Source organism: Halichoerus grypus, chromosome 12 (genome assembly GCF_964656455.1).
Source record: "Halichoerus grypus chromosome 12, mHalGry1.hap1.1, whole genome shotgun sequence".
In the NCBI taxonomy this organism is placed as follows: Eukaryota; Metazoa; Chordata; class Mammalia; order Carnivora; family Phocidae; genus Halichoerus; species Halichoerus grypus.
In genome coordinates this window covers 2314226-2326240 of record NC_135723.1, presented here as the reverse complement: position 1 = coordinate 2326240, position 12015 = coordinate 2314226, and the positions used below count along the sequence as shown (strand labels likewise).

Below are 12015 nucleotides of genomic sequence, written 5' to 3'. Positions count from 1 at the left end.
CCAGCAACACTCTAGAAATCACAGGACTGCCAGAAATCTGCTCCAGGAACTGGTAACCTCCTTAGTCTTCCTCCCGGGACCCTCCCACCCTCCCCACCTGGGAACCAGCTTCTGCCACCAAGCGTGCCCCCACGTGGCACCCCATCTTCTCCAGGGCCTTGCGCACCCATAAACACTCCTGGAGCAGACAGAAAAGTGGTCTAGTTTTCTAGGGAAAACACGAAATAAAACTCACTTTTGTAAAATCCCTATTCAATTAGAATGTCAACATAAAGAATTAAGGAAATTGACAAATAGATGAAGAAGAGAGACTTTTATCCCGAGGCTAGCCCCGGGAATGGTGAGCAGCGGTGGGGCGCAGGTGGGAGCAGGGACAGGGTGGCGCCGAGGGGCCACGGTCCCCCGTCAGTCCTCCTCCCTGACATGGTGTCTGTCGTGGGTGCTGGGGTTTCTCTGACTCTCCGCCGCCAGACGCCCTCTTCCCCTGGAGTGCCGGCCCGGTTCAGACCGACTCACAGAGACCCCTGCACTTAATAAGAGAAGCTTTCTGTGAAAGTATTAGGGAAGCAAGCTTTTCGGTGGGGAGCATATTATTGGCAGGGTTTCCGCTCCCCCATGTGGGACGGGTGTCCGGGTATGAGCATAAGCTCCCCCCGACCACTGTCTTCCAGGGGACGCAGGGGGAAGCCAGCGGGCTGACTGCTGCGGCCAGAGCCCGGACCCAGTGACACCGGGAAGGACCTCGGTCCCGAGGGCCCAGGGATCCCTGAAAGGCGTTTCTGATGATCCGGAGAGGTGAGCGGCGCTGGTCTCAGGGACTTTGATAAGCTGTATTTTAAAGGGTGCACTTGGGACTTTTTCTTTCAAAAGGAGTATTTCACGGAGTTAGGCTTAACGTGTTTGTGTATTTGCCCATGTGTGTTTGCCTGTGTGTGTTGTGCTTCTGTGTATCCATCATGAGTGTGTGCTGTGTGTCTGGGTGTGCGCTGGCCTGTTTGTGAGTGTGCACACGGGTGTGATTACACACCTGTGCTTGTGTGTGTGTGCTCGTGTCTGTGAGTGTGCATGTGTTCTGTGAGTGTGTGAAACTGTGCCGTGTGCGCGTGATCTCTGCCCCCTCGCAGTCCCGAGTTCTTCCTCATAGGACCCGCGGTCCCCTTACAGCCACAGGGCTCACGGGCACGGTCCCTCCCTTGGAAACCACCCGGAGGCACCGGACATCCACGGCCTCTGAGGATTCTGTGACGGCGACTCTTGCCCAGGAGGTGGTGGGGGGTTGATCCTGTTGAAGGACCTTAGCAGGGGGCGTTCCCGGGGCACAGACTCCTAGCCCAGCCACCCAAGGAACAAACACGGGGAAAGAGCTAAAGGCAAAGCAGATAGATAGCGCTTCTGGGCAGTTTCCCCCCAGGGCCTGGCCAGATGCAGATTCCTCTGTTCTTCCGCCAGGTGCATCTGTTCACATGTTGGGGGGGGTCTCTGCTCTCCCCCCGGTGCATCTGTTCACATGGGGGGGTCCCTGCTCTCCCCCCTGGTGCATCTGTTCACATGGCGGGGGGTCTGTCATCTCCCGCCTGGTGTGTCTGTTCACATGGGGGGTCCTGCTCTCCCCCCTGGTGTGCGTCTGTTCACATGGCAGGGGGTCCTGCTCTCCCCCCTGGTGCATCTGTTCACATGGGGGGGTCTGTCATCTCCCGCCTGGTGTGTCTGTTCACATGGGGGGTCCTGCTCTCCCCCCTGGTGTGTGTCTGTTCACATGGCAGGGGGTCCTGCTCTCCCCCCTGGTGTGCGTCTGTTCACATGGCAGGGGGTCCTGCTCTCCCCCCTGGTGCATCTGTTCACATGGGGGGGTCTGTCATCTCCCGCCTGGTGTGTCTGTTCACATGGGGGGTCCTGCTCTCCCCCCTGGTGTGCATCTGTTCACATGGCAGGGGGTCCTGCTCTCCCCCCTGGTGCATCTGTTCACATGGCGGGGGGTCTGGCATCTCCCGCCTGGTATGTCTGTTCACATGGGGGTTCCTGCTCTCCCCCCTGGTGTGCGTCTGTTCACATGGCGGGGGGTCTCTCATCTCCCGCTTGGTATGTCTGTTCACATGGGGGGTCCTGCTCTCCCCCCTGGTGTGCGTCTGTTCACATGGCAGGGGGGTCCTGCTCTTCCCCCTGGTGCCTCTGTTCACATGGGGGGGTCTCTCATCTCCCGCCTGGTATGTCTGTTCACATGGGGGTCCTGCTCTTCCCCCTGGTGCCTCTTCACATGGGGCGGTCCCTGATCTCCCGGCCCCCCCCTTGCATCTGTTCACATGGGGGGGTTCCTGCTCTCCTCCCTGCTGCGTCTGTTCACATTGGGGGTCTTACAGTTTTGGGCATGTGTAGGTTTTCCTTGATAGAGCTGATCAGCAGAAATGTCCCCCATACCACCTTCTGTGAGTCCCTGTGCCTCTCCCGCCCTCGCCCCCGCCCGCGGAGAGAGGCCAGGCAGGTGGGGGTGGTGCAGTCAGAGTCAGAGCCCCCGTGGGGTCCTGGGCTCGGCCACCCGGCCCAGCTCTGGGGTGGAAGCTCTCATTCTTGGTGCTCGTGGGGTCTTGGTGGCTCCTCGTGAGGAGCTTCGATAGCCGTTTCGTAAAGAAAGCCACTAACTGATTCCATCTGCGTGGGGGGCAGGCGCCTGCAGTGGGTAGAGGTCCCGTGGGGCCTTCCCTGTCTGATCTGCCCCCCGTCCTCGCAGAAGTCCCTCTAGTTTTGCCGTAGGATGTGCACCGTTCCAAACAGTCTCGTTTCTGCTTTTTCCTTTTCTCAGTTCCCTGGCCTGTGGGAGATAGGTGTGGTCAGGGGTGGGCAGGAAACCCTTGGGGTGACTCATTCAGCAGCTGAACAGAGGCCCTCAGCCCGGACCGTCCCCATTTGTCAGAACTCCCCGGTCCCCCCCACCCCCGCCCGGCTCCATAAAGGGTCCTCGTCTGCCCTCTGCTGGCAGCTACCTGGTCATTGCATCAAGAAGCTGGTTTCGTAAAAATAGTCTTCCCTTTGCAGAAGTCCTTGCTTAAAGTGTATATACCCTCCTCGCTTCGCAGGCGCACAGAGAGGTAAGAAACCGCTCGCTGCAGTCTGCACGTGTTCTCACGGGGAGGCGAGCCCCAGCCTCAGGAACAGGATTAACACCTGCAGTGCAGATGCATGGAGCCCTGGAGGTGGGGGCGGGCCTGGGTAGCATCCCCGAATGGCACGCCATGTCTGGTCAAGACCCCAGTCCCTGCACCTCAGTTCAGGGCTATTTGATTCACTGCACATGGATCTTTCTGGAAGGCCAGCGGCCCCGTGGACGCAGATGCGGGTGCCCCTGGCCCTGAGAGGCCACAGCATGTAGGGGAATGGCCAGTGGGCCCCCCCCCACTGGGCCTCCCAGCAGAGGAACGTGCACCGCTGTGCACCGCTGTACACGGGGCCGCTGGAGCTGTGTCCTGAGCTCTGCAGGCGTCCCCTCTGTCCCCTCTGGGAACGTGGGAGACTGCAGTGAATTGTTGTGTCTGGAGGCATCACGTTTAAAGGCGGTGTGGCTGAGCGGAGCTGCCTGTCTTCCACAGCCGCCCCGATCTCACCTTAAAACGTACCTGCACTCTCCCTCCCTGGTCCACGGTGGGGATTACACGGGAGGGACACACTGGCGCGGGCTTCGCGACTATCACGCGGTGCATAGTCTCATCCCCGCTGGCCCGGGCCCTTCTAGTCCATGGTGGGTCAGGTCCATGCAGAGGGGAAGGAAGGTGGCCTGGGGACAGGGGAGGTGCGGCGGGCAGGGGGGCCACGGGCCTGACCTGCTCTGCTCTCTGCTCCTCAGTGCTGAAGCTGGAGGGAGCAGGGAGGGAGGGAGGGAGGGAGGCTGTTTTATTTTATTTTTTATTTAATTTTTATTTTTTAAGATTTTACTTATTTTTGCGAGAGAGAGAGAGAGAGAGAGAGAGAGAGAGCATGAGTGGGGGGAAGGGGCAGAGGGAGAAGCAGACTCCCCGCTGAGCAGGGAGCCCGATGCGGGACTCGATCCCAGGACCCTGGGATCATGACCTGAGCTGAAGGCAGACACTTAACTGACCCCCCCAGGCACCTGGGAGGGTCAGTTTTAATAGTAAGATGAGCAATCTGTTTCAAGTCACGGTTTGAGACCAGGCCCCACACTTGGAAAACACAGTCAAAAAACCATAGAAGGAACTTTCCGTCAGTGTGCAGCCAACTGCGTCCTTCGTTCGTTTGGGCACAAAGTACAGATATGGACGGAAGAGAGGGCACAGGCTGTCTGTGAATAAAACTGTTATTGAATGCAGCACCCCTTTGTTCGTTCCCACCCCATTAGGTGCGTCTGGGCCGCCTGCTTCTGGTCCTCCCGTGGCGCCGCGCCCCCAAGAGCCTCTGATGGAGTGCCAGTCGGTAAGGGCCCGGGAAGGGGAGCTGGGGCCAGAGCCGCTGACTGGGGCTCCTTGTGCGGGGATCCCAGCGAAGGCCACAGCCCTGAGTCCACCCCAGCCCGCACCTCCAGGGAGGGGCCGTCCTAGCCCCGTTTCTGGTGAGGAAGTATGGAATAAAAGACACAAGGCTGCTTGCCCCGAGCTTGCCAGTCAGGGACACTTCGGGCTTCGGAACTGCTGTCTGGACCCAGACCCTTCCTTACGCACCTCTCCTGGGATCTCCAAACTCGAGGGCATCAGACTCACTGGGGGGCTCATTGAAACCAGATTATGGGGCCTGCCCCGGACATTCTGCCTCCGGGGGTCTGGGAGGGGGCTGCTGCCGGTCCAGGGGCTGTACCTTGAGAACCACGGAGTCTGCGGGGGGATCCCGTAGAGCCACGTGATGGGGGTACCCAGGCTAGCGGCGGGGGGATGCTTCATGGCCACAGTGCTGGGGTTTCCCCCGTGCTAACACAGGACGATACTTCCATTATTAATATTTTAAAATAAAAATCTTAAACGGTTGCTTGAAACTTAATTTCCAGTGTTACTTTAGGTCGAAGGAATATTTGAGTTCTCCACTCGGGCCATGCCCTTGGCAGAAATGAGGAGCTTTAAATACTAGCAAGGTGGATGTACCCGGTGTGTGTGTTGGCAGGAGCAGGGCTCTGGCATCCATACTGAACCCAACACAAAACTAACCCTCGTGATTCTTATGTGAAGATCGTGGGGAATGGATTTTATTTATTTGACAGAGAGAGACAGCGAGAGAGGGAACACAAGCAGGGGGAGTGGGAGAGGGAGAAGGAGGCTTCTCACGGAGCAGGGAGCCCGATGCGGGGCTCGATCCCAGGACCCTGGGATCATGACCTGAGCTGAAGGCAGACGCTTAACGACCGAGCCACCCAGGCGCCCCTCACTCAGTGAATTTTTAAGAAGCCTCAGGAACATGGCTTGTAGGTTAATTTGGGTCGCCTTTTACTAGCATGAGGGTCAAATCCACTGGAGTCTTGATAGTAAATAGTGGTGTTGACTCAAAATATTTAAATCAGACTGGATGTCGTCCTGGGAGGTTGGGGAGGTTGAAGGCCAGTGTTACTGCCTGGGCGGCGCTGGGGACAGCGCTGGGGACGGCGCTGGGGACGGCGGGCTCTGGTGGCTAGGCGTCAGCACCCACAGCTTGGCTTCCTGCGTCCAGTGGTGACGCGGCTGATGGAAGCCAGGGGCTGGGTGTTGGAGGGGCCCAGAGGGAAACCAACCCAGAGCACGCCCTCCCTTCCACCCGACATCCCGGTCCTGCTCTGGGGACCTGCTCTGGGGGCTGCGTGTCTCCAGGTACAGGGTCCCAGGCTCTGCGATGGGCCAGGGCTCCGTAGAAATACTTCCTTTAGCTTTTGATTGTGGACGTTTCCAAGCATCTGCAGGACTAGAGAAAATGGCATCGCAAACACCCTTGAACCTGGCATCAGCTTCAATGGTGTTAAACCGTGTGCAATTCTTGGGTTAAAAATCAAAACTCCAGGGTGCCTGGTTGGCTCAGTCGGTGGAGCGTGTGACTCTTGATCTCGGGGTCGCGAGTTCGAGCCCCGCGTTGGGCGCAGAGATGGCTTAAAAAAGAAGTTCCACCGAGTAAGTGTGAAGATCTAATTGGCTTTGTTAAGCAATTCATGACTCTGGCAACATCCCATCCAGCAAGAGGAGATATGCTCTCAGGCATAGTGCAAAATGGGAGATTTTTATAGGAAGGATGGTGGGACAAGGAAATTATTAGCAAAGGACAAGCGAGGATTGTTCCAGGCAAGGTCACCTTCCCTTAGGGGAAGGGCAGGGGGTCTCATTAGTTGGGTCACCTCATCTTCCTTTGGCGGGGGCTGAGGGGGCCTCGTGACAGATTACATCACTGATGCTGACCCGGAAATTCCTGACTGACTGTTAAGACGGCTTTTGGAGGAGGCTGGAGGCGCAGTTAGGTTACGTATGAAGCCCTGGTTTGCTGACTTGGCCTGAGCGGTTCCATCTGTGGCCTGTGGCCTTCTTTCTAACGCTTGCTCCATCTGCTCCCAGCAGGCGAGGCAGGTGGATGCTGGCCTGGCTGGCCCCGGGAGCTGGGCAGGACACATCCAGAGGCCTCCTGTGGGAGCATCCCGGCTCTTAAACTTTGGGGCATCTTACTGGTTTTCACGTTGGCCTAGCAGATCCCTGCCTGGTCTTTGGGACTGTGGTTCCCTCCGTTTTGTGCCCATTTCCCTGATTTGGAAGCCTTGAGCCCTGGAGGAGAGAGGGACGGCCCTCTGGGTGCGGTCGTGAGTGTGGGCTCTGGCCTGGGAGCTCCCCGACATTGGCTGGCATTGGCTTACCTCCGAGACACTGTATTAGTGAGTTAGAAACAGAAGAGGTACCAAACGCGGGCACGGCCCCCACTCAGAGGCAGATCCCACAGGCACCCGACTCCATGACCCCCCGGGAGGCAGGTGGCATTAACCCGAGTGTGACTTTTGCTCACGGCATGCAGGATGTGCCCTCTCCTGGCTGCACATTGCAGTCTCAAGACCTGGTTTTTCCTTTTTCTCTAGAGGTCTGCGCTAATCCCGAGCCTTTTAGGAGCACTGAGAAGGTGAGCCGTCCTCCGGGTGCGCTGATACGTGGGAAAGAAGACGCAGGACTGGAGCGTCCACCCCCGCTGGTGTCCTGGGACGAGGTATTCCTGAGAGCCAGCCACCTCCGTACTTGGGGAGCTCGGGCTTTGCTTCCGGAAACCGCATGTGTGTCCCCTTACTAAGGCTGGACTAGCTGGACGTAGGAGCAAGTGTATCTGTGCGTGGCCGTCGGATCAGCTGCCAGAGGTGGGGCGGTGGAGGGCGGGACAGGTGGTCTCTAGGGTGTGAGGCAGTGTCTGAGCCCGCTGCGGTGGGTGAACAGTGCTCGTGGCCCAGAACAGAGCTGCCTGTGCGTGCGTGCGTGACCCTCTTCTGCTAGGACAAGCTCTGACTGAGCGGGTGGCGCAGTCCGCCCAGATCATGCATTTCTTGTCCTGACGTGAAGGAGCCAGTCCTGCAGGTGCTCTCGGAACCTCCGCACCCCCTGGCAGAGATTATCCTGCAGCTCAGCTTCCAGTGCTCCTAGTGGGGGCCCCCAGTGCTCCTCACATGGGGTCCTCAGTGCTCCTGGGGGGGGCCCCCGGTGCTCCTCACATGGGGTCCTCAGTGCTCCTGGGGGGGCCCCCGGTGCTCCTCACATGGGGTCCTCACTGCTCCTGGTGGGGGCCCCCGGTGCTCCTCACATGGGGTCCTCGGTGCTCCTAGTGGGGGCCCCCGGTGCTCCTCACATGGGGTCCTCGGTGCTCCTAGTGGGGGCCCCCGGTGCTCCTCACATGGGGTCCTCGGTGCTCCTAGTGGGGGCCCCCGGTGCTCCTCACATGGGGTCCTCGGTGCTCCTGGGGGGGGCCCCCGGTGCTCCTCACATGGGGTCCTCGGTGCTCCTGGGGGGGGCCCCCGGTGCTCCTCACATGGGGTCCTCGGTGCTCCTGGGGGGGGCCCCCGGTGCTCCTCACATGGGGTCCTCGGTGCTCCTGGTGGGGGCCCCCGGTGCTCCTCACATGGGGTCCTCGGTGCTCCTGGTGGGGGCCCCCGGTGCTCCTCACATGGGGTCCTCGGTGCTCCTGGTGGGGTCCCCCGGTGCTCCTCACATGGGGTCCTCGGTGCTCCTGGTGGGGGCCCCCGGTGCTCCTCACATGGGGTCCTCGGTGCTCCTGGGGGGGCCCCCTGTGCTCCTCACATGGGGTCCTCGGTGCTCCTGGTGGGGGCCCCCGGTGCTCCTCACATGGGGTCCTCGGTGCTCCTGGGGGGGGCCCCCGGTGCTCCTCACATGGGGTCCTCGGTGCTCCTGGGGGGGGCCCCGGTGCTCCTCACATGGGGTCCTCGGTGCTCCTGGTGGGGGCCCCCGGTGCTCCTCACATGGGGTCCTCAGTGCTCCTGGTGGGGGCCCCCCCGGTGCTCCTCACATGGGGTCCTCAGTGCTCCTGGTGGGGGTTCCCAGTGCTTGTCATGAGGATCCCCAGGATTTCCCATTGGGGGTTCCCCAGTACTCCTCATAGGGGTCCTCAGTACTCATCATGGGTGTCCTCAGTATTGCCCACAGGGTCCCCAGTACTGGTCATGGGGCCCGCAGTCATGCACACATACCTCTAAGGGCATTTGTGTCTGAAAAGTAACTGCATCTCAGTCCACCCCGTTCCTGTTGGGAACTCTTCCAGGCTCACCTGCTACTTTGGGAAAGTTCAAAGGGGGTTTTCACCTGCCTGTGCCTTTGGGGTTTCTGTGGTTCTCGTTGAGCCTGAGCTCACCCGCGCCCCGCACGAGCCCCCAGGGACCTGCTCCCTGGAGCCCCAGCCTCAAGTGATGGCCACAGGGAGCTGCACACCAGGGCCCTGGGCGGGTTTGATGATGGGGCGTTTTTGTAGCATCGCCTCATGCAAACTTGAGACTGTATCAGCTTGTAAAATGCTTCTGCTCCCCGGGAAGAACAGATAGGTCTTTCTAACTTCAGGAGGTTATGTCGGGTGTCTCCTCTTGGTGGGGTTGATTACACCTCAATTAGGTAACAGCCACATGCCATATCGGGATTTAGAAGAAATACAGATTGGTCATTCAGATGAACAAACTATATTTCTCATATGGATGTGGTCTTTGTTCATGGCTTCGGGCTCCCTGCTCCCCAGACCCTTGGACTCCTGGGTAGCAAAGGGCCAGAGGGTGTTTTGTGTTATGTTACGGAGACTTTAGACCCCTCCCCAGGGCTGGGAGGGCTGGTTGCCAGGGGAACCAGCCCTGTGATTCTTGGGTTGAAACTCCCAGTCCCACCCCTCGCTCCCACCTCTAGCTCCCTAAAAACCCCTGAGGACGGGATCACAGAGCTTCCAGGTTGGTGAGTACATGGAGATTGGGGACAGTAGGCCCTCCAGGGGCATGGTAGCCCCACGCCCCCTTCCTTTTCCATCTAGCTGTAGATTCGCATCCTTTATTGTATCCTTTACTGGTAAACATGACTAACAGTTTCCCTGAGTTCTGTGAGCTGCTCTAGCGAATGGAAAGAACCTAAGGAGGAGGGTGTTGGAACCTGCCATCTGTAAGCAGGTGAAGCAGAGGTGACAGCCTGGGGCTCCTGGCTGGCGCCTGAATGTGTGGGGGGCAGCGTCGGGGACCGAGCCCATCACCTGTGGGGTCTGACGCTGTGTCGGGTAGACGGTGCCAGAAGTGAGTTGAATTCTTGCTGGTATCTGAGAATCGCTTGGTGTTGTGGGGGGACCCCACCCCCCACTCTGGAATTGGGTCTGGGAACCGTAAAAGATCATAGTTCGTAGGTTAAATGTTACATAAAAAGTTGAAGAGCAAATTTGGTTTTCTAGAACAAACACAAATGAGTCAATACAGTTTCTTACCCCAAGTGAATGTTATGGGCAGTTAAAGTTATAAAACCCACTTTTGTAGTTCACGTGGCAGATCGGGCGTGATTTTTGGTAAATATATCTTGAGTTTAGAATGACAAGACCGGACGCACTGGGTGGATGAGCCGGGTCCTCACCCCATCCTGACTTCTGGCAAATCCTGGGTTTTTCAGGAGGGGAAGGCATACACCCTGTCTCCTTGTCTTCAGGACAGAGCAGTAAGGACTAGCTTAGCACTTTCTGTTCTCAGGATGTCTTGTTCTCCTAAAAACTGCTTCCCGTTAAAGCTTGGGGCCCCCTGATAGGAATTATGTTTTCATTAATGCCGAATAAAATATTTGCACCTTTTAGTAACGTTTGTATGGTAGTCAGTCCTGCCTCCCACAGCCTCAGGGGGCCCGTGACTCAGGTGTGGGGGGGTCCTCGGGGTCGTGGGAGGAGGGTGGCCCGTCGGCCCTCCCAGTGTGGTACCATCTTGCTCACCAGCCCTACCAGCCCGGAGGCATCTCCACCTGGTTATCTGTTGTTCCTTCGATTTGTCAAGTTTACCATTAGCACGACTCTTTCAACACAGCTCTGTTCCTGCTTAGAGCAGCCGTCCTGTCCCGGGGAGAGCACAGCATGTAAGTTCCTGCGGAGGCCATACGCTCTGGAGAGAGGTGCACAACTGGGCCTTCTCGTGTGAACTGGGGTGGGACGCCACCCTGTGGACCACCAGAAGGTTCCTAGACATCTCAAGCCTTTCAAAGGCAAACGGTGTTTAAAGTTGCACTTGCTGATTTATTTTGTGCATAATTTGTTGGGTGCTGTAAATAGAAAATGGGTATGAATGCAGCATCGAACCTCGTAAGGATTCTTTTACACCTTTGTATCTCCCTAGATACGGTTTCCTGAGGTCCTCCTTGGGAACTCTTGAACAACCTGGGCCCTTCCCTGGAGAGCTGTCCTGTGGTGGTTTTCCCCAGTAGAAAGCCTGAGTCTCAGCATATGCACTGCACGCTCCCTCCCCCCCCAAATTCCACCTTCTCAACACCTGGAGGTTTTCTTCCTCTGGGGAGCAGAGCATCTGGCCCGCACTCAGAGCAGGTAGAGGGCGCGGGTGGACAGTTCCGTGGGATGGGTCCCCGGTTATAAATTGGCTAAAACCACTTGTGCTAAAATTATGTCAAGCACTAGTTGAAGCTTGGACCCTCAGTCCAAGGATGGTGGGGTGCTGTTTGGGGAGCTGGGGGCTCTGTGAGTGTGGGACATGAGGTGGCAAGCCCAGAAAGTTCTAACGGCCCCTCCCCCAGCTCCTCCCTGCTGTTTGGCTCAGGAATTGTGGATTTTTGTCTCGGGAAGCTGCTCCTGCGGGGCACGGGGAGGCCAGTGACGGCATCACGGCCTGGTCCCCTCCCGGCGGCCCGTCTGCGCCCACCCAAGCCCTGAATTTGCCAAGCCCTTGGCCTTGTCCATTTGTTCTTTCTCCTGCTCCATCCTGCTTCCGCCCCAGCAGCCCGTCCCGCCCGTCCTCGCTTCTGCTTCTACGGTGTCCCAGACCGGGCCCGCCTCCCCGCCTGCTAGACCACCACCCTGGTGTGGCCACCTTCATCGGAGCCAGTGTTCTGCACGGGCTTCCCAGGGCCGCCATGACAAATCTCCGCAAACTGGGTGGCTACACGCAACAGAAATGTGTTCTGTCTCCTCAGTTTTCTGGGGCCGACGTCAGGGTGTTGGCAGGGTCACGCCCCCAGGGAGGCTGGGTGGGGAGGGTTGTGCCTTCTTCAGCTTCTGGTGCGGCTGGCATTCTCTCTGGTGAATGAGCCCCAGGGATGAGGCTCTGGGTTGATTTTCGGGGTCTGAGCCCAGTGGCTGCAGGAGGCAGGGATTTCTTGGGGGCCAACGTAGATCCATACGCAGCTCGAGCTGGGAGTTCGAATCCCTGAGCTCATTCTTTCTCTCCCTGCTTTGTCCAGCGGTTAGGAGTAGCCAGCTACTCTCATTATACCGACGGGCCCCCACTTAATGATGGCTCATCTTAGGATTTTTCGACCTTATGATGTTATGAAAACAGTAGAAACCATACTTGGAATTTTGAATGGGGTCTCTTCCCGAGCGGGCGATGTGCGGTACATCCTCTCTGGGGTGCTGGGT

At 58.2% G+C, this 12015-nt stretch overlaps 1 long non-coding RNA gene across 1 annotated transcript; it reads left to right on the top strand.

Moving 5' to 3' along the window:
* The first annotated feature begins 707 nt into the window (after nucleotides 1-707).
* On the top strand, nucleotides 708-7119 carry LOC144379641 (uncharacterized). Its single transcript, XR_013442967.1, has 3 exons — nucleotides 708-795; nucleotides 4346-4419; nucleotides 7013-7119. It is a non-coding gene; the product is annotated as an uncharacterized LOC144379641 (long non-coding RNA).
* The last annotated feature ends 4896 nt before the right edge of the window (nucleotides 7120-12015 follow it).